Raw genomic sequence first — 23,068 nt, 5'->3', positions numbered from 1 at the left:
TCAAAGAATGTCACTCTTAAGCAGATTTCATAAAAGTCAGAGAGGTTCAAGTGATTTTTAGGTAAGGGGTAAAAATATTTTCCTCATAAATCACGTCTCATAGCTAGAAAACCTAGGAGGTCCCCAAACCTAAAGATATGGAAAACAAACAAACAAAAAAAACCCAAAATGTACTTAGGAAAGAAATCAAGTAGTTTTCAAAAGTACTCAGGTACAGGAGATCCTTGGCGTTGCAGGAGTTACTAATTGTGGTTATGAATGTCCACGAGTTTCGGGCATGTACCCTACAGATGTGCCACCTCCTGACTTGGACACACAGGTGGCCGGTGAGTGAAGCAGGCCGACAGGGGGGACAGCCACAGGGCCCCTCCTCACAGCTTCAGTGTTCTCTAGACGGCCAGCCCAAACCATGCTCACAAGCTCTCGCTAATCCCCAGAGAGGGATTATCATTTTCTTGACAGGAAACCAAGGCACAAGATGCAATTAGTCAAGGACAAGAAGCAATGGCAGAGCCAGCTGTGCCTCCACACACACTAGCTGCTGGCTCCCGGAGCCCGCATGAGCATTTACCGCAGACACACGCGCGCAGACACACGCGCGCAGACACGCACGCGCGCAGACACACACGCGCGCCACAGTTATACTTCACTTTCATCTAACCCTTGGAAAATAATGGAATACAACAGTCAAAATAAACAGGTCTAACAGGAGAAGGCAGTCATATACTTAAGAACTTGTCTCACAGAAAAGACTGTTATTCCAAAGGAAGATGAAAGCCAACAGAATCAATATGAAACAAGCGCCCTAACAGTTCCAACTGTGAACTAATCAAACAGGCTGTTTCTCAAGATTAACGGTGCATAAGATTCCTCCACTGAGCAGAAGTGTGAACTAACTAAATGACCTGCAAAACTCCTGAAAAATATATCTTCTTTGATATTAGTAATTTCAGTTTCATCCATGCATACTGAAAGGGCTTTTGAAAAAGAGCACTTACAACAGTCTTCCACTAAACACTAATTGGAACATCAACTGAACTGAACATCAAGGGAATTGGGAAATTACTAGCTTTAGTGAAGTTAAATACTTTGTTTGCTGCAAGACTTCAGAGGTCTTGATAAGTGAACATGCCTTATGAATTTCCATCAGAAAAACAGTATAAAGCATCTTCCCCCAAACTTACTTGGCCATGAAATATTTTTTCCTGAACATATCTGGAGACCAGTAGTGTGTTTCAAGAAAACTCCAGTATTTCAAGGAACATAGCTTTAAAAAAAAAAAAAAAAAAAAAAAAAAAGATCTGTGCTGACCCCTACTGACTTCTAGCTCTTTAGGGATCAATCACACACACTGGTTCGGCTACTTTTTTCACTTAAAACTGATATACCTCACTTCACTTAATGAAATATACCTCATTTTTTTGGTGAGTCATATATTCTGTTAATCATCAATAATAATACCTAACAAAAAGCTTTCAAGTATTTACTTTTTAACAACTATAATACTGCAACAAGCAGCTTGATAAGTATTTACTTTTTGCTTACTTGAGTGATTGATAAATACCTATATGTACCTATCTGACAAATATGATACTGACTATGATGCTGTCTACCAAGACAGGAAACATCAGAGAGGAACAGGTCTATAGGAGGGCAGTTGCCCTTGGACATGTGAACCTGAGGTCCTTGTGAATCACCCCAGGCAGCTGGACACACAGGGCCACAGCACAGAAGAGAAGGTGGCCCTAGACAGCTGATCTCTGGGGTCCACCACCTGATCCTGGGAACCACAGTTCCTCAGGGGAATACGGCAGAGAGACGGCCCAAACTGAGTCCCGAGTAACATTTAAAAACTGACTGGATGATGGAGAACCCATAGAGTTTGTAACTGCAAAGTCACAGCCAGAAACAAAGAGAAGAAACCCAAGCCTGGAAGCCAAGAGAAGAAAGCAGCGGTTACATAAAACTGTGACCTTCTAAGTTCTTTCATCTCTCTTAACCCACCTCATGGGTTTGTGGTAAGGATGAAATAAGCCAACACTGTTTCAAAAATGCTAACTATTACTTTAGTAGAAATCTAACTGGAACGGGTAGGGAGGGACAAAAAGACAGAAGACCTTGAGCATGTGGGCTGTGAAGGAGTAAGAAAGCTGGAAAGGGCATGATGCCAACCAGGCTCACATGCCTCATCCTCTTCCTGCCTCTGGCTGGGAAGAGGGTTCTCACTCAAGGGGGACTGTGGGAGCTCCACGGTCCAGGTGAGAAGGCTCAGCAGGACGCCACCTGCAAATGACTGGAACAAAACACAGCTCAAGGAAACGAGGCTGAAGCCTGGGGTGGCCTGCAACCACCTTTGATAATAGGTTTCAGGAGTGGAGAAGAAGGTTCTGGGCTGTGCCAAAGTGTCCAATTAATTTCTGAACTCTGGTGGTTAGCAGATGATCACTGCAGGGACAGAAATGGCTAGTGCAGAGGAACTCCAGAGTCTTTCTCTGGGTCAACGGCTGTCAACCCACACGAGGAGGAGGCGGACCCCCGTCTGCAGCCTGCAGACCTGCAGGACGGCGGAGAACAGGAACAGCCACACCGGGAGAGGGCTTTAAGGAGTCTTGGTCTTTATGGAAGAGCAATGGGGTTGGAGCAGTGTGAGAAACGGCCATGGAGGAATTTCGCATTCATGGATGAGGACTCGAGAGAGGTCCAGGAAGAACTGAGGTGGGTAAAGAAGTGAGGGGAGTGGAGTGGGGAGTCCCAATCAGAGGATGTAGCAGGCAGCTGAGGGTGTTCGTTAGTGCAGAAGGCAGAAAGATGACTTGATGGCCTGTGTCAGTCTGTGACCACAGGGAGAGCCACTGGGGATTCAAACCTCCAGCGTCAGGAGGGAGGGGCTTCCGCTTTGCAAGATTCAGCCATGGCCCGAGATTGGACAGGGCCAAGCATTTCTTCAACACCTATCTAACCAATTACGCCTTATGTGTCCTCCTAATCTATTACTCCTTTGACAACTCCTAAATACACAGTAGAGCAGAATATAACTTCTTAAAACTTTAAGAATTGTAAGCTTTTACTTGCAGCGTGGCACATAAGATATGAAACTGACAGTAAAACAATTTAGACTTAGAGACACTCGTATATGAATGCCAGAAAATATGCAAACACATGCATTTGCTGCACTGTTTATAAGAGCAAACCAAACCAACCCGGAAACAACCCACATGCGCACCAACAGGAGAACTCACAACTAAGCAGGACGGTCACACAACAGACCACACAAAATGAGCCAACTTCAGCTACAGGCTTCAACATGGGTGAATTTCAGGAGTCTTGAGTGGAAAAAAAAAAAAAAAAAGGTGACAAAGGAATATATACAGTATATCATTTTTATATCTACTAAGATTAATTTTAAGAGAGTACTTCTATGAAAAGAGAGGTTAGCTCTCCCCGACACGAATGGAAGGCACCGTAGTGACCCACACACACTTATCTGCTTAAAACAGTGGCTGCTGTGGTTTCATTGTACTTATGTTAAAAAAAATAATACTAGCTAGAGATACATATTTTTGAGATTGAAATGACATAATGGCTGGGATTTACTTTACAATTTTGCAGAGAAAAAAAAAGCTGAGAGATAGGTACACTGCAGTTGCTACTTTCCATAATAAAAAGCTAACAAAAACCTCAGCAAACCTATATAACATAAGTAAAAATAGAAAAGCAAAAGCATTTAGGGTGAGGGGCAGGCAATTAAAACATTGTGGAACAATTTAGCAGGTGAAAGGATATTCCATGCCTCTCAGAACTGAGACTGGAAAGCGCAAGCTCAGAAATTTTTGAATTCCATAAGAAATTATTAAATTCTAAGTTTTAAATGAATGGAATGGCTGAAAAAGAAAGAGGCTAATACAGCCAACCTGAGTTTTAAGTGTACAGCCAAGATTAGGTAAAACTGCCTAGGCAAGAAAACTGAAGCTTTAGGCTATATACACGTTACAAAAAGCTCTGTTGAGGATTTTAATAATACACTTCTACAGTTTCAAGTTAATAATTTCAGGAGTAAAAAACCAGCAACAAGCCACCAGATCTGTGGTGGCACCTTCTACTTTGCCCAACCCTCGACAACTCCAACCTGTTCCTCACTCCAGCTCTCCCTCCTCCTTCCGCTGGATCTTCCAAAGGCCACAGACTCACATGTTCAACACTGAACTCCTCTCTCTCTGCCTTTCTTCCCAACTTAGTTGTCACAAGCCTCGGCTGCCCAGCTTGGAATCCTAGGAGTTTCGAAAGCACCACCCTCTCTTCTAACTGCCCAAACATCTAATCCTATCTATTTTCCTCATATTGCGTGCAATCTCACTTTTCCTCCCCATTCCTTCTACTAAGACTTTCAACTGAGGGTCATGCTTAGCCTCTCGACTGGTCTCTCTCTCCCTTCAAACTCACTCCTGCTTCTGCATTTCCCATCAGCTTTGATTCCTCTCTATTCTTACCCCCAATGAAAAATCAGTTCTGTGAATTCTATCTCCTTCTTATCCTCCTTCTCTTTACACTCCCAACTGCCAGAGTCTAGGCATTATTACTTCCCATCTGGCTCACTGACTAAAGGGTCTTCACTGGTTGCATCCCCTCCAATCCATCCTCCATATTGCTGCCCCACAATTTCTAAAACACAAACAGGCACTCACTCTGTTAACTGAATGAACTGCAGGGACCTTTTTCTATATGCTACGTTTTATTTACCCACACCCATGGCACCTCCAGAATGTCCACTGAGTACAACTGTTCCATGTCAGCTTATTAACTATATAAAGAAAGAACTAATATTTACTGTGGGCTGCTATGCTAGACTCTGTGCAACAGCTTTAATGCTTTCACTGATTTACTCCTCACAGTAAATATATTCTCTGCATGCACAAGCTACATTTCACAAATGAGGAAGCCCAGGCTCAGAGGTGTTACCCATGCTGTTTCCTTAGAAGGCAGGAGTTTCTCATTCCACCTCCTTGAGAAGTGTGCTACCAAGAGTTACTCCTGCATCTGACATTACAACCTGGCTTCAAAAGGAAGCATGCAAAAAGACAGGTGAAAGCTTCATGATATGAATATGTAAAGACAGGTCCAAACTGCTGCCAACGAATAGGTCAGGGAAGAACTAGCAAATTCATGAGCTTGACTTTTACTCACATTTACACTCCCAAAGCTATTTAAAGCTCTACTTTGTTTGGATCTTCACTGGTTACTATTTTGAATGTTATATTATTCTACATTTTTTAATCAAGACAAATTTTTAACTAAAGATGCCAGGACAGGGACTAATATCTCATAAATACAGACCAAGAACTTGGGCATTCAGTGTTTGGACATCTGCCAAGAAGGACATTTACTAATTAGGTAAGACTACATGAGTTCGTTACTGAAATTCAAGGCTTGAAAAATTTGTACTTACTTAGAAGATTTATGCCATCCCTTTCTATATAAAACTATGGAAACTCTCAAATGATTAAAATTGACAAGCAGCATAAAAAAATTTCAATTAACAAACACCCTAATAGACAGCTTCCTAGAGACGGTAGCTAAATTTTATCTCTACTTACTTAAAGCCACTCTAAACCTTTAAGTTCACTAGCTCTAAAGTCAGAGAAATAAAATAAACACATACCCAAATAAGAAATGGGTTCTGCTTCTCAAACAATTAATTCCAAGTCAAAGTCTCAAGACATGAATTTATCACATATGCTTGCATTGCCTTGTTCATGTTGTTACTCAAAGCTAATAATTAAACATCTGGGGCATTAAAAGTCCATGTTCACTCAACATAAATCTGTCATATGCTCCATTAATTCTACCAGATATCTACCCCCAAAAAACAAAAAAAATCAGTTTCCACCCAAAGACTTGTACATGAACGTTCACAGCACTTTATAATAGCCCCAAAGCGGAACAACCCAAATGTCCACCAACAGGTAAAAGGATAAGCAAAATGTGAGGCAGCCACATAATAACGCCACACAGTCAGACTACTTGGCAAAAAAAAAAAAAAAAAATCAAGTACTGATGCAGCATGGATGAACCTCAAAAACATTAACACTAAGTGAATGCCAGATGCAAAAGACCACGTACCATATGACTCCATTTATTACATGAAATGTCCAGAATAGTCAAATCTATAGAGACAAAGTAGGTTAGTAGTTGCCTGGGGTTGGGAGGAGGGTGGGAATGGGGAGTGACGGCAAAGAGACACACAGGATCTTTCCAGGGTGATGGAAATGTCCTAAACTTGCATTGTAGTGACGGCCACACAACTCTAACTTCACTAAATATCACTGAATTATACATTTTAAATGAGCAAATTTTATAGTATGTGCATTAAACCTCAATAAAGCTGTTAAGAAAAGACAAAGAACAGACTTAAAGCACGCTAGCTGTAAATCTTATGGTTCAAATTCAGTTCCTTCACAGAAAGGAATGCATCTCTGCAAGACGACCAGGTTCTGTGTACATATGGGTCTTGACATCAGCACTAAAAGCAAATTACTGAGTATTCTACCAGAAAGTTAGCTTTAAGAAATGCTATGTAAGACATTACCAATAGAGGGATTTATACTCTCCTGCAATAATACACATAAACAGGTGAAAACACAAACGTCAAAGTTTTGCCTGCAGGTATTGGAAGAGATGTCATATGGCATGCATGGTGTGCTGCCATATTAAAGATACAGACAAAAATGGCAATACAAGTTAATAAGGGAAAGAAGTCATTTCAGGCTATGAGAATCAGGAAGCCTTTACAGAATGTGTGCTTTGAGCGTTTCTCAGAGGATGAGCAGGATTTGAACAGCAGTAGAGGTACAGGGAAGCTGATATCCAAGGGAAGACAAGCATGAGGCAGAAAACCGATCACAGGAGCCCGGTGAAGGATTTGGGCAAGTCATGAGAGGTGGCGGCTGGGTCAGTGGGAAGACGATGCAAGGCCTTTATTCCGTGAGGGTGACAGAGTTATGGGAGGTTTCGGAGAAGACAAGTGACACTGACATAAAGGCTCAACTTAGACCAACAACAATGGAAAGAGAGAGGCCCAAGACACAGGCGACACAAAGCAGTCATCGTGGTGACTGGTCAGACCGGATGGGGTGACACAGGTAAGAAAGAATTCAGGACAACAAAGGCTCAAATTTATACTTTCAAACTTCCAACAATTTATTTCTGGATTCAAGAACTTGACAGACACTACTTTCAAAATTCAAAACAAGGCCGGGCATGGTGGCCTGCAATCCTAGCACTTTGGAAGGCTGAGTCAGGCAGATCACCTGAGGCCAGGAGTTTGAGACCAGCCTGGCCAACATGGTGAAACCCTGTCTCTACTAAAAATATAAAAATAAGTCAGGTGTGGTGGTGTGTGCCTGTAATTCCAGCTACCTGGGAGGCTGAGGCAGAATTGCTGGAACCCTGGAGGTGGAGGCTGCAGTGAGCAGAGATCGTCCCACTGCACTCCAGCCTGGGTGACAGAGCGAGACTCCATCTCAAAAAAAAAAAAAAAAAAAAAAAAAACCGAAAACAAAATTCAAAACAGGACAGCTATCGCTCAAGAAATGTTCCATGGTAAGAATAGGAATTTGCCAGATCTAATAACATGACAGATGCATTTACCCTTTGACCTAGCAATCCACTTCCAGGAATCTATTCCCAAAATGTGCCCGCCAAAACCACAAGAAGTGGTAAATTCAGTTCTGTCACTGCAAAAGACTTGAAATCAACCCCAAATCCATCAGTAGGGGACAGGAAGACTAAGTTAGGACAATGAGCACTGCGCAATGACAGGAACTATTAAGAAAAAAAGAAAGGAGCTCCACATACTGATAAGAAAGTAAATTCTTAGCGGATACTTAACTGAAAACAGGCACCTTTTGTGTGTGATGGGAGTAAATACTAACATGTAAGTGTAGATATATTTTTCTTTCCAAGAAGAAAACTTGGGAGGCTAAACTGAACACTAATAAAAATGGTTACCCATGGGGGAAGGAGAAAACAGTGTGGCAGACGGGTGGAAGTGAGACTACAGTGGGGTCCATGGGTGGATTTCAGGGGGCTTCTCAATGTAAATGGGGCAAAAAATTACATCTTTATTTTCACTAACATTTGATGGAAATTTGACAATTCCTTTGATTATGAATGCAGGCAACAGATGCAGTACTTTTAACAAAGTGTCCAACTTTGCCAGCAAGAAATCACAAAGATTTTCATTATTCCACGCTAGACATTGCCAGTATCATTTATGCTCATCAACACCTTGAAATTATAGTGGTTACATATGAAGTCTATAACTACTAGATCTTATATAGGAAGATGTCTGCATGTGTTAGCATGTGGAATTCTCAGGAATGGACATGTTTGCTACACTTTTGACACTTTTTATGATTAAAAAAAGCAAAGAAGTTGTACCGTAAAAGCTAGAAGAACATCTTGGAGCCATATGTGGCCTATAGGATCTCAAGCAATTACAGCCTCTGTCTTAGCTAATTATCCAGCAACAATATAATTGTAAATAAATATGAACTCACAAGTACGAAATATCATGGCAGTTCTAGGTTACAGGATGATCATCCAGACATACAATGTATTTATATGAAATTCTTTATATCACTAAATTGAACACTCAGTTTAAAAATTCTCATGCTGGCAAAACCCCAGGAGTAAAGGGAGTTAGAGAGGAAGAACTCTATATAAGAAAGTGAGGATTAACAGAAATAGATAAGTTACGAGAAGCAGCCTGAAACTAGAAAGAAGATGAAGAGCTTAATTTTAGATAAGTTGAATGTGATTTTTTTTTTAAAGGCTGGCAGTTTAAAAATTGTAGCCCAAAGGAAACCACACCTGAAGGAATAAATTTAGTAACTGACAAAAAAGTAAAATTGTTGGCATCAGTGCAAACAACAGCGCAAAATCTTCAAAGTGTGAAGAACTTAATAGAGACAAGGACTAAAACTTTGTGCTTAAAGGATGTGGGCAAAGTAGTCCCTTGCCTCCCACCCCTCCCAAAAAAGGAGAGAGAATACTTGCAAGAGACAGAATATATAAGTAGGAGAACCAGGAGGCCAGAAGGCAAGCCAAAGGAGGCTCATCCACGAAACTTCTAGCTCAACAGTGTTAAGGTTGAAGATAAATCAAGGAAAAGGTCTATTACGAAAAAGTCATTGACTGTGGTAACTGCCAGGAGACACAGCCTTCAAGAACATAGCTCTGAACGAGTAGAAAGCAATGAAACCTGGCTGCAGCCAAGCAGAAACGGAAATGACTTGCTCAAAACGACGGTGGGAAGAGGCTGGTGGACTCTGTCACTAGCAGAAATCACCAGATACCTGCCTCTCCCAACATCACTGTCACAAGAGGATCCTCAGGACTGACTTGGAGAACGTGATGACTTATTACCATTCACCATGATACAATGACGGGCAGGAGTGAGACATGAATTTTCCTTTTAAATTCTAAAGCCAGTATACAAGCATAATTACAACAAACTTGCAAATGAACAGACGTGCAAACATCATGTCTTCCAAACCCACGTACCTTATTCAAAAATAAGGTACAACTCGGGAGGCTGAGGGAGGAGGAGGGCTTGGGCCCAGGAGTTCCAGGCTGCTGTGGACTGTGATCATGTGACCACATTCCATCCTGAGGGACATGGCAAGACCCTGTCTCACACACAAAAAACAAAAAGCCAAGTACAACTGATGATACTTACTTACAGCAGAAGTCTCACAATAGAACTTCTGTGCACGTCTCTCAGCTGGCTGCATGCAACCTTGGATTCAAAGTCTGGTATAAAGATGACCATGTTCCGCCCAGGTGTGTTCACGCTTTCCACTGCCCTCTAAAATGAGTACCCCGGCAACCTCAACAAGATGACCTCCAATCAGATCACCACCAGATGGCAATGAGAAAATACCACACCAATCACTACAGAGAAGACAGACAGACTCCAAACCAGCCAGCACTGCTATTCAGATTCTCTTAGAAGGAACATTGGCTCCTTCTATAAGGCCAATTCTAATTCTCTTCATTCATTTTTAAGTTGTCTTTAAAAAACTAAGCACCAATGAGGGGGATGGGGAGACACTGGTCAAAGGTGCAAAGTTTCAGTTGGATAGGAGGAATAAGCTCAGGAGGTCCAGCACCCAGCATGGTGGCTCCAGTTAATAATAATGTACTGTATTTTGAAAATTGAAAATTGCTTAAAAGCAAAAGAGAGAAAAAACTGCTTATAGTACATCTTAAAAGTTCTTACCACAAAAAAATGTTAAGTATGTGAGGTGATGGATACAATTAACTTGACATAATCATTTCACGATGTGCAGCGTACATATATCAAAACATCAGGTTGTATGCTTTATGTTTTATTTGTCAATTATACCTTAATAAAGCTGGGAGTGGGAATTAAACACCAAAATACCGACTTCTCAAAACTGCTATAAAGAATAAATTAGTAGAGCCTCAACGTTTTACTAAATAGATATAGCAGCCTTCTCGTTGTGATCAATCTTTGTCCTTCTAATTATATAAATATACACACATGCAGCCAGGCGCGGTGGCTCACGCCTGTAATCCCACAACTTTGGGAGGTTGAGGTGGGTGGATCATCTGAGGTCAGGAGTTCAAGACCAGCCTGGCCAACATGGTGAAACCCCATCTCTACTAAAAATACAAAAATTTGCCTGGTGTGGTGGCACACACCTGTAGTCACAGCTACTTGGGAGGCTGAGACAGGAGAATCGCTTGAACCAGGAGGTGGAGGTTGCAGTGAGCCGAGATCACGCCACTGTACTCCAGCCTAGGTGACAGAATGAGACTCCATCTCAAAGATATATATATAAAATAAAATACACACACACGCTAATTCATTCCTTCAAATACACACATTTTATAATTATGAGAATTCTCAGATATCATTAAGTAGAAGTACAGAATTTTCTTCTATGAACATCTTAGGAATTAGAAAACAATTTTTTTTCTCTTAGATACCTGAATAAGCAATAGAGGAGGGTCCTTTTAAATCCTAAAAAATCCACACTCAAGCACTAAATGCCTTAAATATTGCTCAATTCAGAAACGAATCTTAATTAAGTCAACACCTATATTCTTCCTATTTTACTACATGACTTCCAGGTAAGATGCCACAAGCCACACTGGTATAAATTGCTCCAGAAAACCTGAAAACTTACAGAAAATCACAATCACATTATATTTAACAGGTGTTCTAAAGACTGCCCAGTTTGTCCAAATAAACTAGTTTTAACTGCTGAGGACTGAATTTCAGTTCTTAGTTTCAGCACAATGGTTTTATTCAATTACCTTGATTAAATCATGCTCACTCAACGGTCTAGATTGGTACTTGCGTGTATTTTGTTTCCAAGTATTTTCATTCACTTTAAGACAAGAAAAAACAGTATTGCATTTGATCACGATCATCTACACCACACATGCTTTTCAAACTGAGGGCTGCAATTCATTATTGTGTAGATCATGAAACCAACTTAGTTAAAGGGAACTGGAACTTTTTTAAAAAATCAAATAGAAAAAAAAAGAGCTCATAGAATGCAACAAGGTAAGTATTACTCAGTGCACTTTTTTTCCCAGTTATGTCTGTTTGGGTGCTGGGTTATCCCACAAAAAAAATTTTACTAAAGAAACGATTCAAGAGGCGCTGATCGACAGTACACAGTGACAAATTTCAAACAGCTAATATAGAAATGCGTGGGATGTCTGTGGAACTTCACAGCTCTGGCTCCACAAGTCACTGGCAGTGTGAGCCTGGTCAGATTCCTTAACTTCTGTGCCCATATTTCATCATCTGTACTAGAAATAATACTGTAGTACCTGTTGTATAAGGTAGCTGTGAGGAATAAGTGAGTTATGAAAATAAAATGCTTAGCAGAGTCCCTGACACACGGTAAGCATTTGCTACTATTCATGTTAATACTACTATAAAGGGTTTCTAATATCTATGAAATTCCTAAGATAGTATTTAAATGTTAAACCACCCGTGCTTATTTTTGTCAAAATGAAGTAAATTAATGTTGCTTGAAAACTCCACCATACCTTTGATAACTGATGACACCAGAGGTGGCACTTCTCCAAAATTCCCACCAAAATGTAACTTTTAGCAGAGAGTGGAGGAGTCCTTTGGATCGGGGGACAGACCTGGCGATCCAGCCTAAGCTGCGACAGAGTTAAATTTTCCTTGAAATATCACTCTATCTTAAAATTCACATGAATCTTTCATTCTACCATGAAATACACGTTTAACAGAATATTTTAAAACACCAGCTTCACAGGGCTTCCTAGCTCTCTTGCTAGTGAATGAATGCGATGCTCTTGTATAAAATCCACTGACTTTGGAGAAGCTGCTACTGAAGAGCTTTCACTGCACATCAGCATCCAAAAAGTTTCTTTTCTGTCTTGGCACCAGTGTATTTTCAGAACCCAGCCTAACACAAATACAAAGACACAAACAGCAAGCCAGTCTGCCCTCCTTTTAGAGGGCCTGTGGACAGTGGTGCTCCACGGAAACATCCTCAGGCCACTGAGCGTGGAAGGCCAGATGTGCACCTCCTGGCGGGTCTTTCCCCCTCCCAGTGAGGCGTGCACACGAGGTCCACTTCCGTAAAGGATGACCTTAGTCAACCACAAACGCTATTAACTCCCATTGAGATGAACAGTCTCAACTCACAGTTCCCACAATCCTCTTCAACTAATTTCCGAATTTCCCTCATGTGTGGTGAACCGTCTGCCCTGCAGGTGAGTGTGGGGCCTTGAATAAGTATCTGCTCAATAAGCAGATTTTGGAAGCTAGTGTATCACTAAGTGCACACGAATCTGTTCATCAAGAACACACCCCTTTTCGTTTTCTTTTGACTAAAATAATTTAACCCTGAGACGAAAATTCTGATCAGCAACTTTCCCTAGCTGAGCAAACTTTCAAATATACTTCCCATTTTACTACAAACTGGTTCGAAAGGAGAAACAGCGCTACCATGCTCTTTATTTGATTTAGGGCTTTTATGTTTTTTGTTTTAAAGACAATTTACTACTTTATCCACTCTCCTGAAGGAACTGGGCACAGTTAAGCGACACCTCTTTCAGGTAAGATGCTCCCGACACACGTCCCCAGTGGTCCCTGAACCACTCAAGGCTCACAGTGACTGATGTCACCCACCACACCTGTGGTTCCACCTGTCAGATTTGCACCCACACTGTCTGCACATATGTTCAATGCTGCATTTGCTAAAAAGCATCTTGTCGAAAATTTCCTTACTAGCTATTACAACATCAAGTACTAAGAACTTTTTAGTATTTTCCGAAACTATAGACACTGGGGAGAGAGTATGAGGAGAAACATATATGCACAGGAGGGTACATTTAAATCAGTCAAGAATAAATAATTTGGAAAAACAGTTTCTCAATCATTTGAGTATGTCTTCTGAGCTCATAGAAATCTGCCACTCGATGATAACCTTCAATAAGAGGCAGGGTTCTTTTGGGGAGGAGACTTTTTAAATTTTGCTTCCCACTCTGTCTCAAAACAATCTGGCCATACCTATAATAAAGGAAAAAATGTGGGCAGGGGGCAATGGCTCATGCCTGTAATCCCAGCACTTTGGGAGGCCGAGGTGGGCAGATCACCTGAGGTCAGGAGTTCGAGACCAACCTGACCAACATGGTGAAACCCGTCTCTACTAAAAATACAAAAAAAATTAGCCGCGCGTGGTGGTGAGCGCCTTTAATCCCAGCTACTCGGGAAGCTGAGGCAGGAGAATTGCTTGAAAACCAACTGGGAGGTGGGGGTTGCAGTGAGCTGAGATCACACCATTGCGCTCCAGCCTGGGAGACAAGAGCTAAAATTAATTTAAACCCATATTTTTCTTATTTATTTTTCACTCTGTCACCCAGGCTGGAGTGAAATGGCGCCATCTTGGCTCACTGCAACATCTCCCTTAGGGTTCAAGCAATCCTCCCATCTCAGCCTCCCAAGTAGCTGGGACCACAGGTGTGGGCCACTACACCCAGCTAATCTTTTCATTTTTTGTACAGATGGAGTTTCGCTATGTTGCCCAGGCTGGTCTCGAACTCATGAACTCAAGTGATCCAGCCGTCTTGGCCTCCTAGTGCTGAGATTATAAGCCTGAGCCACCACGCCTGGCAAAACCCATACCTTAAATAGGCATAAAGAAAATCCTGCATGTTAAGATTGCTACTCATTTCTGTCACCACCCTAGTTGTGGCTGGGACAGTACCATAGTCTTCACTGCCCAGCGTAAGTTTCGTGTGGAAAGTCTCAACAACAGTCTGTCCATATCTTTTATTCCATACAATTTACATTAACTTGTGTATTTTCTCACGCAAGCTTTTTAAGCTTATACTTCAAGTAGCTTATTTTGAAAACCATAAATTCATGTTCCCAGTTGGAAATATAGTTAATATTTTTAAAAAGGTAAAGAACACTAACAACACAAAATCCAGATTTTCCCCACAGTTTTGTTATCGTCAAGAACTCATATATAATAAACTTACTTTAGAGGACTTGAACCTCACAAACTTCAATTTTCTAAAATAAAATGTACGTATCAAAACTGCAAATAAATAAACTTCTGAAAAATATAAATACAATGGAATAAAGAGATGCCCATTTTAGGACTATTTTTCTTTTTGCCACATCACACACACACAGCACAGAGTGTGTATGTGCGTATACACACTTTAGCCTGTACTCAACTGTCAGTAAAACAAATCCTCCTCTGCATTTTTGGTGGGGAAGGTACTCTTTTTAATGTGAACCTGTAGTTTCATTCACTGCCGCCAAGAAAGGCATCAGAATGCTTTTTAGAATCACTTTTCCTATAACTATTAAGGGAATCACTACCCTAGTTACACACATACACGCTCACCTATATGTTTACCATAAAAAGCGACGTGGATACTCATCTTCCACAATATCCATATTTTTGAAATAAAACTTCAGTGTAATATATGGTTTGCTGGTTATAATCAGTGAATTATTTAATCAGTTTTCCATACATTAGCCTTATCAATAGAAAAATTCCAACATTTATAATTTATTACGGCAAAACCTCAAAGTTAACAGAACTTCCACAAATTGGTTGCTTTGTTGAAATTCTGCTAAACGTTGTTACTAGAAATCACATTCCCAGTTTGACGAGCTGAGATAGAGACAAATACCCAAACCAATATCCAGCTACTTTCAAGTGAGAAGTGCAGCAGAGCCAGTTTTTTTAAAAAAGCATGTTAGCATGATACACATAGCTAGACTTTAAGGATTTTTTTTAAGCTTATGAAGATGAGATAGGATGGTTGTGGCGAAGGGGTGACAAAGATGAAGAGCAGAGCCCACTCCATCAAGTGCTGGCAGCCTGATACCTGCCCTGGAGAGCCTCTGTAGTCAAGGAAGCCAGGCAAGTCCTGAACAAAGCAGCATCAGCAGCGCACTGCATCACCAGGCGTGAGGGCAGAATGAAGCTGGTGACGGCAGGCCCAAAGAGGAAGGTGTAAACACGGAGCGTTATGGGGGAGGAACTAGACAGATTTGGTAGATCGCTGAATATGGACAAACAAAAGAAGTCAAGTCTGAAATCTGTGTCTGTGACATAACGCCAGAAACAGAGATGTCAGACATGGCCTAGGGAGCAAAAGAGATCAGTTTGGGGCAAGTCAAGTTGGAAGAAAGGGCAGGTTAGTCAAATGAAAAAGCCCTGAAGGCTATTAGCTGGACTGGAAGACTCTCAGCTGAAGTTGCTGAGAACTGCTTGGCCTGAATGAAACTGAGAAACCCCAAAGCAACAAAGACTAGAAGAGAGGATCAAGTTAAAGCTGTCTCCTGAATGCTCATGAAGAGTTAGAAAAGATAAGATGAACTAGAACAAGTATTCTGCACAGAACCCTAACCTCAAGAGGTCACCCAAGAAAAAAGAATGGTAACCTGGTCCACAAGTCTGGGAAATGGGCGATGTGGCCTCTCCTCAGAAGGGGCCACTCTGGAGAAGAAACCTGGTGATGTTTCCCAAACTCATCTAACGCAAAACATCCTGAGAACAGCGTTCACCCTCTGGAAACCGTGAATTGGAAATGCAAGAGAACCAATCTAATGAATCAAGTACAAATCTAAGAGCGCCTTCAAGAGAAGTATTGAGATGCTTTTAAAACTCAGGAAGTTTTTAGATTTTTAAAGAAAAAATGTGAAACAACTTTGTAGTTAAACCATTACTTTACAGGTTTAAAGTGTTCTCCATGGACACATGGAAGGGAACAACACTCACTGGGGCCTATCGGGGAAGGTGTGGGGACCAGTATCAGGGAAAAGAGCTAATGCATGCTGGGCTTAATACCTAGGTGATGGGCTGATCGGTGCAGCAAACCACCATGGCACAGGTTTTCCTACGTAACAAACCTGCATGCCTGCACGTGTACCCTGGAACTTAAAAAAAAAAATTACTATTAAAAAAATTAAAAGTGTTCTCAACATATGACACCACCAATAACATGTAAATAACACAGGCTTTGATTTTGTTGTCTCCCATATGCCTTAAAATTTTAATATAATTCCTCTCGTAGTATTTAGGATTTAAACAAGGACTAGTGTGAAGCAAAAATTATTCCTAGACACTAAACTTACAACTATACTCATTAGGATCCTGGCCTCTATGGCACTTCCCACACTGTGCTACAAAGAACCACGAATATTTCCAGGTGCTCGTTTCAAGAGAAAAAAATGAACACATCAATTCACTCCATATCAAATCTCTACTGTAAGGACCTAATTTTCCACAGTCCATGATTTTAACATCAGTATGTGTTCTACAAAACATGTAATATGGTAGGGGAGCTTTCTTCCTTCAAAGGAAATTTCTTATTAAATTAGGAGTGTACCTTTTAATATATATGAATGTATGTATGTATACCTATACACATACCCTATTGGATATACCTCTCTGTAACAGCAGCAATGCACATTAAGATTTTAAAGGCCCTTCAATATGCCACTTGGCATTTCCTAAGTTTATTCACAAAGCTTCTCTCCCATTCCCATACCTTACATATCACAGAACACGGATAGCCAAATATTGGTCTAAATAATAAAAAAATCCTGAAAATGCATTAACAAGTAGAGTGGTAACGCAGAGCTCCATTATAAAAATAACAGTGACCCAAACAAACAAAACCTTCATAGTGTCAAAAGAGAGAACACATACGTTTCACCTGTAATGCCCCAGCTAAACTGCAGACATTAAACACCCACCCCGCCCCTGCAACACACAAACCCTGTGTAGGGCAAAGTCCCCTATACACAGAACATGTAACAAAAGCACTACTGAAGAGCCAATTCCAGTATGTGTCTTCAGCATTCCTAACCCTGCTTCCCTTTGTGTGTTCTGAGTCCCTTGTTGGTAGGACCTACTCTACGCAGTGCCCAAGTAGCTTTTCATCAATTCATCAAATAGGAGACACTCTCATTTCAGTAGTCTCTACTTGATGATTGATGTAATATATTCCTATGCTGTGTGTCAAAGTCCACCCTCAACCAGGACTGCATTAGACAGCCTTCTGTCCCATGTGAGGTATCTGCAAGCAGCAGAAAGCTGAGGGCAAGCAGTCACAAAGCAAGCTCGGCACAGTCTTTGGCTCACACCAAGCACTGAACACAAGTTGCGTATCCCTTATCTGAAATGCTTGGGTCCAGAAGTCTTTTGAATTTCAGACTGTTTCATATTTTGGAATATTTGAGGTAGCTTGGGGATGGGATCCAAATCTAATTGAGGAATTCAGATGTTTCGCATACACCTTATACACACAGCCTGAAGGTAATTTTATTTTCCCCTCGGGGACGCTGAATAAACTGTTGTGCACCTGCATGTTGACCGTGGCCCATCACATGAGGTCAGGGGTGAAATGATCTACCTGTCACGTCATGTTGGTAACTAAGGAAGTTTTAGATTTTGGATGATTTAGGATTTTCAAAATAGGGATGCTCAACCTAGACTAAGGGTTATTATTGTATGTAAGATAAAATGGCAAGTAAACCTTTTAATATTTTAAATATTTAAGATGAGAGAAGTCAGAAGAATCAGTCTGGGATTTTCCTTCTCCACCATCCCCCCACACCAAAGTCTCCAAGTTCCTAAAGCTTGAAGTTTGGGGAGGGGGAAATGGCCTAGTCTCCACGTCTATTCCCTGAATTCCCCTTGGGATCAAAGAGTCTGGTTTATCGACATCATCTAGGATTCCAAACCTTTCCTTCCAGTCTCACCAAAGTCTCCTTCCTGCCTTGAGAAAAGGCGGTCTGAGCTGTCTGCCTTTTTCCCCCATTCTGACTTTCGGATGCCTATCATGCACATGTCACTATTTTAGTTAGCATTTAATTAATTTCGACATAGCAAAGGCACCCCCTCGCAGTGTTAGGTGACACATTTCTGTACAACTATTTTCTCATAATCACAACAGTATTCCTAATTTGTATTATTTAGCATACATTTCTTAAAAAATTGACAGTAGCCTTTGAATTTTCCAAGCTACTGCACAAACTAGACCAAAATATTTTTTCTAATTTTTAGCAAATTCTTATTCTTAAGCATAATGACATTAAGTTTAAACATTAATTTAAAACGCATCTACTATCACTAGGAGTTGTGAACTAAGCAAAAAAAGAAAGTTCAAACTATTACTAAAACAAAGAAACTTCCACACTGAAGACAATTCATTAGTACCTAATCTAGTGTTATAATAAACCATCAAAACATAAATCAGTTTCATGAGATTAGGACAGTTTCGTGGAGGGCATTAAATGAGGGGACTAAAGTATCTGAAGGATTAACATACAGGGAAATAAATGAGAAGATTAGTCCAGCAAAGGAGAACCTGACCGCTGGAAATACAGCCCAACGAAAGTCAGATATTTAACCCTGCACATCAACACACCTGGAAAGGGGCTGCCAGTACGGCAAACACGAAGTGATTTCAGCATCAAACTAAGCAGAAAAGTCTTCCTTGCAAGTAGCTCCCCTGCTTCTCCTGTTTTGGGATTTGATTTTATAAATTAATCCACTGTATTATAAACACACGTGCACTATAGAAAGTTGGAGGAAAAAAATTTAAAAATTAAAAAAAAAACCTCAAAATAACCTACTGCTAAGAGAAACTAAAAATAATTTCACTGCTCAGAGATCATCAATGTTAACATTTTGGTTTTCATCTTTTTAAAAAATGCATATATTCACACACCAAAATAAAGTTTAGATATTACTTACATATGTTGTTTTGTGTTACATTTTATCACTAATACTGACTAAATGTTCGTTAAATTCAGTATTATGGAAAGTAAAAATTGATCTAAATGCTGAAATAATCATCCTTAACAGCAGCAAAAAAATGAAAACAAAAGCTTAAGAGGGTATTAGTTAAATAACAGCATACCCTGGACAGAATATTAATCTGTTAATCATTCTTTTGTATTTTCTTAGACTAAATTCTTAGAAATGGAATAGCTATTTCAAAGCACACACATATTTTACAAGCTTTTGTTACATATTTTGCTCTCCAAAAATCATATTAAATTACCCTCTTTCCAGCAAGGTATGAGTGAGCTCCTGTCTCCACACACTCACCATAAGTAGTTTATTTTTTAATCTGTGCCAGTTACAAAAAACCCAACAGTATCTCACTGATTTGCATTTCTGGGAGTACAGATAGTGAAGCTGAAAGTTTTTTCATGTTTCCTACTCCTCTTTTTATAAATTACCAGTTTGCCCATTTTTTTCCACGGGGGTGGGGGCGAGGCCTCTTTTGTTGGTGGTGTTCACATGCCCTCTTTTTACAGTAAGGAAAGTAAATTTGCTTGTAAGTTACAATATTTTTCTGTTTGCCAGTCACGTTTTAATTCTGTTTATGGAATTTTAACACAGAGAAGTTTTATTATTCTAAAGTACTCAAATCTTTTCCTTTACAGTTCCTACGCTTGGTGTTATATCTAGGTCTTCTCCATCTTGAGATCGCCATGCTGTTAATTTTTTGGTTCTTAAATTTTTTCTTCAAAAAGTATTTTAAAAGCACCCAAGTTTACCCACCTAAAATGACAGCCATGTTTACTACTTTAAATATCCTCACGGCCGGACACGGTGGCTCATGCCTGTAATCCTAGCACTTTGGGAGGCTGAGGCGGGTGAATCATGAGGTCAGGAGTTCGAGATCAGCCTGGCCAACATGGTGAAACCCAGTCTCTACTAAAAATACAAAAGATTAGCTGGGCATAGTGGCAGGCACCTGTAATCCCAGCTACTCGGGACGCTGAGGCAGAGGAATCGCTTGAATTTGGGAGGCGCAGGTTGCAGTGAGATGAGATCACGCCACTGCACTCCAGCGGTGTGATACTTCACTAATACATACACATTTTATACATATTTTAAATGGCTGCACCCATTTCATACAATCTATTTTCCAAAGTATTTTCTGACACAGACTTTTAAAAAAATTGCCGCTTGTTAGATTTAAACAGTCTTGAATGGTTTTACAAATTTTTGCAAGGCCAATGAGTCATAACATCACACCCAATTTAACAGTAGCTCCAAAGTTCCAGAACTGTTCGTGTCTATGCTATCAGTGCCCAATCACTCTCCCACAATGTTACTAAAAGACCAGGAAGAATAAGCTCATTCTTGGTAGTGGATCACAGTTCTGCATAATGAATTCTGCCATAATGATCAGATATCAGTCCTTAAAGCATTTTCATTTTAATCTCTTCTAGTCTTCTTCCACCTTCATATAAACTAGTCAAACACTCTGGGAACATTTGGTTAAAAGCCTGAGCTCCGGAGCTACCCTGTTCCGTTTAACTAGGGCTTGACGACCTTCCTAGCCCTGACCTTCACCACTCAAAGTCTCAGCTCCTTCACCTATATTCTGTAAAGCGGGTTAAACCACAGTACCCATGCTTCAGAGGGCACTGGAAGGATGTACGTGAATGCTGATGCATGCAGTACGCTAGGCGCTGGGGACAGATGCACATCACAGTGTCCCTGTCCCAAAAGAGGTCAGTTTGGTGAGAGAAACCACCAAGTATAATCAAAAGGTTAAATACTGTGATCGCGACATAGGCAGGACGACATGGGAACCCAGGGAAGGCTCCTAACCCAGACCAGGACATCAGGGCCAGCTTTCCAGAGATGGTGATGTGTGTGCCGTCAGGTGACAGAAAAGGCAGAGTCAGATTCAGAATGGAACTGCAATGGCGCTGAAGCATGGAGGAACACTAGGAAAAGCAGAACAGTGCTTACTTGGTCCAAGTTTCCCAAGGGAAAAAATTTAACTATCAAACTGAGGCTTCACAACCCTACTTTTCAAACACGAATACAATACTTGATGTTCTTTAAGACCGTTTTTCCAAAATCCTGTTAATGTTAAAAGTTGTAGCATTCCCACGGAATCCACAAACTTTTGGAGCCTGAGGAAATCAGCAGTGTCAATTAAAAACCATCTCATTTTACAAATGAGGAAATATAGGCCCTGCAAAGGTAAGCTTGAACTAGACTCCATGTCTTCTCTCCCAAGCAACATGTTCTACACCTAAGCAAAAATAAATGACTTAAATCTCTCTCCCTCACAGAATTTTTAGAAGTGAAACACTTCCATAAGTGAATAAAAAACTTAAGTCATTAAATGTTATAATAATTCTGTTTATAGTGTGTTTACTAAATGTTCATATTATAAACAGGAAACTTCCTACAAACAGGAAATTATGTCCTCAGTAGTAAACATAAGGCTTTTTGGATCTATTTTTCATTTAATGCTCATTTCTTCGTTTGGAAGCAAAACAAACACGCTGATAAACTACCAAATGTTTTTAAAAAGCAAGGCAAACTTAGAACTGGCCCTTAAAATGGTTAACATTCTTTTCCCAGACATACCTAAAAGACAAGTTCAAAATGAAGCTCAGTCCCCCAAAGACATTTTATTCCAGAATGACTCAAGGTCATGGCTTTAGGACCTACGGAGGGCTGAAACAGCAAAACAAACAAAAAACCAAGTTCTTAAGTTTTTAAGGCCCTAATATTTTTAATTTGAAGAATGGCAAGCAACAACTCCTCAATTTAAAGTACATTCATGTTAATTTTCCATGCTGAAAGACAGACACAACGCCTCTGGGTATACAGGGAATGACATTCTGATGAAAGGCCCTCAGAGACCCAGAGATGGTTCCTCCCACAGCAACTTCCTATCCCACTCCAGCACAACCATGGGGCTTGCCTCATCTACAAGGAGGAGCCTTAATTACCAAACTGCTTCATTTCAAAGGCAAGGCTGGATACTCAGCCTGGGGGGAAAAACCTGATCGAGTTTCCAAAGAAGCACCAAACACAAAAATTTAAAAAATCCACACCTTAAAACTAGTTTTAAGGAGAAAAAACGTTAAAGTTTCACAACGTGTTTTCTTGGCACTTTCCTGGACTTCCATAGGTATAGAAAACCCGGGCAGATTTCTGTTAGGGCCCTGTACTAGGTACTGGGGTGTTGCGGGGGGAAGGGAAGTGGATTGGGGGGGTAGAAAAGGAGGGATGAGAGAGACGATCAATTTTACTCGAGAAGCGTACAATAAAGCTTGCATTCTTAACCCCCTTAAGTGCAAGGACTGTGTTTTCTGTAGCCAAAAATCAGGGCATGTTTTCAAACGTTAAGTGTAAGTTAGAATTATTCCAGAAAACTAATTCATTCAAAAAAAAAAAAAAAAAAAGCAACTGAGGCACCACCGTAACCAAGTTCTGTTACTCTCGGGACGCAAAAACAAATAAGGAATATCCCCTGCGCTGGAGGAATTCACAATCGGAAATGTATGGGAAATAAGGCTGTACTGTAGTTAATTACAGCCAGAAGATAACTTTCAGTAAGTGGCAAGAGTCTAATGAACTGCAATATCTAAGGAAACCATGCAGAATCAGCTCAGGCATGCGTGTCTGTCTTCTGATGTGGTACACACATTAGGAGTGGGGGGTGGGGCTGCCTATAAGGACCTGAGCAT

At 40.6% G+C, this 23,068-nt stretch overlaps 1 protein-coding gene across 12 annotated transcripts in view; it reads right to left on the bottom strand.

Moving 5' to 3' along the window:
- Nucleotides 1–23,068, bottom strand: part of CUL1 (cullin 1) — a 104,235-nt gene that overhangs the window by 78,453 nt on the left and 2,714 nt on the right. The gene's annotated exons all lie outside the window — the stretch shown is intronic.

This window comes from Macaca fascicularis, chromosome 3 (assembly GCF_037993035.2).
Source record: "Macaca fascicularis isolate 582-1 chromosome 3, T2T-MFA8v1.1".
In the NCBI taxonomy this organism is placed as follows: domain Eukaryota; kingdom Metazoa; phylum Chordata; class Mammalia; order Primates; family Cercopithecidae; genus Macaca; species Macaca fascicularis.
The sequence above is the reverse complement of the archived record's forward strand: the minus strand, read 5'-3'. Positions and strand labels throughout refer to the sequence as shown.